Source organism: Suricata suricatta, chromosome 10, assembly GCF_006229205.1.
Source record: "Suricata suricatta isolate VVHF042 chromosome 10, meerkat_22Aug2017_6uvM2_HiC, whole genome shotgun sequence".
Classification (NCBI taxonomy): domain Eukaryota; kingdom Metazoa; phylum Chordata; class Mammalia; order Carnivora; family Herpestidae; genus Suricata; species Suricata suricatta.
Genome location: NC_043709.1, coordinates 32,570,854 through 32,576,245, shown reverse-complemented (window position 1 = coordinate 32,576,245; position 5,392 = coordinate 32,570,854). Strand labels below are relative to the sequence as shown.

Sequence of the window (5,392 nt, the reverse complement as noted above, 5' to 3'; positions counted from 1 at the left end):
TTTATATATTCCTTTTGAGAATATTAAAAATTACTTGACTTTAAGAAAATTTAATTGAATTTTCTAAAACTAACTAAACTCAACTAAAAGTTGAATAACCCATAACTCATCTGGGAGTGAGATTACATGTGAATATTTCAACACTAACAAATTTCAGAAAAAACTTCAACCACCCTTGGATTAATCCTCAGATATAGTCTGAAAATTTTGGGTTCGCCAGAATATATATCTCTTACCAATTCACAGACAATACTGCTGTGGTGCCCAAGTATATATATTCTAGTCTTATAAAATACAGACTAGACTATAGAATGACAGACTATATAAAAGGATGGATGAGGGTGTTTCATGGAGCTGTCTGTAAAAAGTATAAGCAGGTTGGGGCACCTGGGTGGCTCAGTTGGTGAAGTGTTTAAGTGAAGTCAAATGTCCAAGTCAAGTGTCCAAGTGTCCAGGTCAGGATCTCGTGGTCTGTGAGTTCAAGCCCCGTGTCGGGCTATGTGCTGACAGCTCAGAACCTGGAACCTGCCTCTCTTTCTGCCCTTCCCCGCTCACTCTCTCTCTGTCTCTAAGAAATAAACATTTAAAAAATTAAAAAAATTGTATAAGCAGGTAATCAGCCCAACAGGGCACCATGTTCTCAAGAAATGAGCAGTATGACAGATACACACATGTTGAACTTTGTTCCTAGTTATTTGCATATTCTTACTGTACTATGTGACCAAGAGATATTATAAAAAACATAACAATATAAAGAAGTAGTGGATGAAATTGGATTTGGGTCAAGATACCAATACTGACCCTGATCCAGAAAATGCTTATAGACCAGAGAGTTGCCTTCACTTGGTCAATTAAGAACCAAGGCCATAACAAGGTAACAGGCAGCTCGGGGGTGGGTGGGTAAAAACAAAACATAAAAAGTCTTATCCAGACTTTTATTCATTTATTCATCCATCCTAGCAATGATATCATTGAGGACTTATAGGAAAGTACTATTCTAGTTCATGAAGCCAACAAGTATTATTCATTATAAATTCTACATTAAAGTATGGATAGAGTCTGATGAAGCAGAGTAGGAATGGCAAAAGGTGCCTAGATTGGTAGTAAAATGCTTTATCTAGAGGATGATATTTGAACAGGTTCTGGAAGCATATTTAGAGATATTAGCAAAAAAGCAGGTATTAAAGGTAGGGGGGGAAATGGGTTGCATTGACTTTAGTATGGGTATAAAGAGAAGTAAGATTTAATAAAGTGAGGTTTAAAAATAATGTATGTCTATTCTTTTATTTTGAGTGACAGAGAGCAAGTGGGGGAGTGGCAGAGAGAGGGAGACACAGAATGTGAAGGAGGCTCCAGGCTCTGAGCTGTCAGCACAGAGCCCGACCTGGGGCTCGAACCCACAGATTATGAGATCATGACCTGAGATGAAGTCGAATGCTTAACCAACTGAGCCACCCAGGCACCCCTAATAAAGTGAGGTTTAAAAATGTGAAGGATGCCTGGCTGGCTCAGTTGGTAGAGCATGTGACTCTTGAACTCAGGATCATGACTTTGAGCCCCATGTTGGGTGAGAAGCCTACTTACAAAAAAGTAAAAAAAATATATAAAAATAAAAATAAAATGTGAGACTTAGTAACCATGTCATCTCTATCAATATCCTAGTCTGGGAATAACTATATGGAAGATTCAGTCGTGAGAGTTCTCAGATAGGAGTTCTCTCAACTATCCCTTATTAGGATATATTCTTTTGTGGGGTGCCTGGGTGGCTCAGTTGGTTAAGCATCTGGCTTTGGCTCAAGTCATGATCTTGCCGTTTGTGAGTTTGAGTCCCACATCAGGTTCTGTGCTGATGGCTTGGAGCCTGCAGCCTGCTTCAGATTCTATGTCTCCTCTCTCTGCCCTTCTCCTACTAGTGCTCTGTCTCTCTTGGAAAAAATAAACATTAAAAAATTATTTTTAAAGAATATGTTCTTTGTGAGTGCTAGAGACAATAACTTCTAAATCTGAGATGTTTTTTTTTCATAAAGCCACAAATGGTTATGTTCTTTATTCTTACAAACTCCCACTTGTTCAAGAGAAGGTAGGAAGAGAGAAAACAACTGTTTTGCATGAAGATAGTTTGGAACCACCACTTCACATCTAGATATGCCCAGTATACTCTGGTTTCTCTTCAGATCGTATAAATCTTTCACCTTTTAGATATGCCCAGTAACAGCCTATCTCTGTGTGGAAAGAAATGAAAAGAGGGGGAATGTATGGGTATGTCAGCAGGAATGTAGGCATTGCTTTTGTCTCTGGAAACCCGGAGCGGAGAACAACAGGGAAAAGGAGATCTCTGCTAGTCTCTTCTGTAGAACATTGTGATGATATGATAATAGAAAAGAACTGAAATCACCCAATTAGAAAGGTCTTTTCTTGTCTTTGATGATGGAAAATACTGGAATTAGAGACTGAGGTGGCAGCGATTAGCTGAGTCCGGAGCTCCCAAGTGTGCTAGGAAGCTACCATGCTCTCTCAATGCATCTACAGGAGGCTTTTGCCAGAGAGATTTAGTTTCTTATTTCCTGGATGATGAGAGGAGGTCTAGATAAGATGGACATTTGAGAAAGGGAAGAAGAAAAGAGCAATGGGAAGGGAGATGATAGTAAACCAGAGGCTTATAGAACTCAATTTTGTCTACCTTGATGCTCTGCTTAGAGTTCAATATCAAGTATATTAAAATATTTGGTCTGTCTGGCTCCCAAACCAATGTTTTCTTCATTGTTACAATAAGTAAGAGAAAAAGGTAATTATAACTATGAGTAGGGAAAGAAAATAAAGCTATGTTTTTTGTTTTATATTGGCAGAAAATCTAGCTATATTAGCACTTCAATTTGGAACAAAAATGATTCAGAACAAAACTCAGGCTCTTTCCTTTATTCCGTGGAGACCCTCAAAATATTGTCAAGTTGCCCTAAATAGGTTCTAGGTCCTAATTTTCATTCATTCATTATCCAGTGTTTGTGGAGTATGGCTTAAGGAATCTATGGCTGAAACATTTCTGATAATTAGCCATTTATGTGCTGTCCTAGGAGTTCAAAACATAAACTCTTCCATTATGTCTTTGCCTTGTGTTAGTTCTTCAAAACACAATTATTCTCAAGTGGAAGTCACTCATTTCTGACATCTTAATAAGTCATCTATATAACTACATTTTTAACTGCAATGTTGTACAACGAAAGAAATGCTCTCAGAACAAATATCTTAGAAAAGCATGTGAAAATGTACATTTTCAACTACTTTAATTCGAACCATTAGAAGACAAAATGAAATACAATTTTGAAGTGATGGTTGTTTAGATGAATCATTCTTTCCTTCCTCTCCCCAAACTTTCCCTTATGACAATACAATACAAATATGGAAAATTACATCGACTTAGTTCCTACACCATGAAGTGAAATGACCAACCTTTAATAAGAGAACAGAATTTTGATTCTATCAACAATCTGAAGAGTCTAAAATCTCCAATATGGGAAACAGAATAATGATTAAGAAAAAATGGTGTGAAGTGGGGCTTATCCAGTGGGATTTACAGGTCACACATTAAGTTTAAAAATCTTGATTCACTGTTTTGGGAATCTTCTAAATTCACTGTTTTGGGGAGTCTTGTCACTACAGACAGAAAATCTGCAAATAACCTTTCATCCTGCTTATGTAATTCTTTATTTCCAAAATAATGAAATTACTGATTGGCACTTTTCAGTTTTTAAAAGAATGTGCTTATGTATTAGAATAGTGGTTAATCACTACATTGACAGCCAGGGATCTAAGATAATTTGATACTGACAAGTACTTTTATAGTGCAAAGTAAGATTAGTTTGTATTCTATGGTAGAAAGTCCACCCTTATTTGGGAAGTTATCATTGTAACAGCTGTTTGACAGTAGAAAGTGCTTATTAGTGCTTGTTATTATAGAAACTGACCCTATATGGCTGGGATATTAAATTAATAATGAAACCAGTCAGTCATCCAACTAAAAAGAAAGCAAAATGTAATGTTATTCTCTTGTTCAATATAAAGTCATCAAATTATATAGAATCTCAAAATTAAAACACATTACACAAATGTGTTTAATGGAGACTAAAATATACAGGGGAAGTGAATAGGAACCAAAAAAGCATTTATAATGCAAAAGTATTCTAAACTGGCAACAGTGAAATTCTGCTGCATGGAAATTGGGAAGTGACATTGCTTAATGTCAACAAAAGAGATGCCAAATACTTTCACTACTGAGTCCAGAAGGAAATAATTTGCCATGAAACCTTACCAGATCCCAGAGAGAACATTTGTTTCCATTCCTCTCAGGAAATCTCTGAGATTCTAATTCTTTGTAAAATGTAAGAGAAGTCACATTCTTGTCTTCATTCCTTACTTTACTTTTACCAAAAACTTGAGTAAGTATTATGTATCAAGCACTAAGCTAGATAATAGAGGCAGTCTTGACTTGGAATATTGTATTGATATACACAGATAGGAAAAAAGAACACATAGACTTTCCATGTCCCACCTTACCATGGCTGTTTCATCAAATAAGATGTCATTTTTTAAAAATTTTTTTAATGTTTTATTATTTTTGATACAGAGAGAGACAGAGTATGAGAGGGGGAGGGGTAGAGAGAGGAGACACAGAACCGGAAGCAGGCTCCAGGCTCTGAGCTAGCAGTCAGCACAGAGCCTGACCCGGGGCTCAAACCCAGGAATCTGAGATCTGACCTGAGCCGAAGTCGGAGGCTTAACTGACTGAGCCACCCAGGCGCCCCAAGATGTCATTTTTGTAGGACATGCCATTATTTTATACACAACTAGGGAAGAAAACGTGCGGCCCGTTAAAGTATGACAGGCTAAGATTTGTAAAGTACATCACTGTTTTAGGAGAAATATCTCAAACATGAAAAAAATGTGAATTATAGTATGTTTTTCTCACAAGGAAGATTTGAAGGATAAGTATATTTGTAGTTATTAAGCCCAGCATTTTCTAGGGAGTGTTACATAGAACAAGTAGCAAGGCAGAATTTGTAGAAGTGTATCTAAGAAACAAGAACAACTCCTTAGATAAGTAAACATTCTGTATTCAAAGAAGTTCCCAAGGAAATGATGAATTAAATAACGTTAAACTCTATTGTAGGATTCATGGAGACTTTAACATTTGAGACGTGTGATTCTCTAAGAGGTACATAACATATCTATTGGCTCCCAAAATTGCTTGACATCTTTGTTTCGTAGGACATATTATGGTATTAGGGCTCACTTGAAAATATTAATGCAGTCAGAATTTAATAGCAAACAGTCCAAATTTACTTAAATTACTTCTCTAAGTTTTAGGTTTCTAAGAAATACAACAACATTAACATAT

At 36.4% G+C, this 5,392-nt stretch overlaps 1 long non-coding RNA gene across 1 annotated transcript in view; it reads left to right on the top strand.

The window, feature by feature from the left end:
- The window catches only part of LOC115304802, a 137,458-nt gene that overhangs the window by 62,908 nt on the left and 69,158 nt on the right, over positions 1-5,392 (top strand). The gene's annotated exons all lie outside the window — the stretch shown is intronic.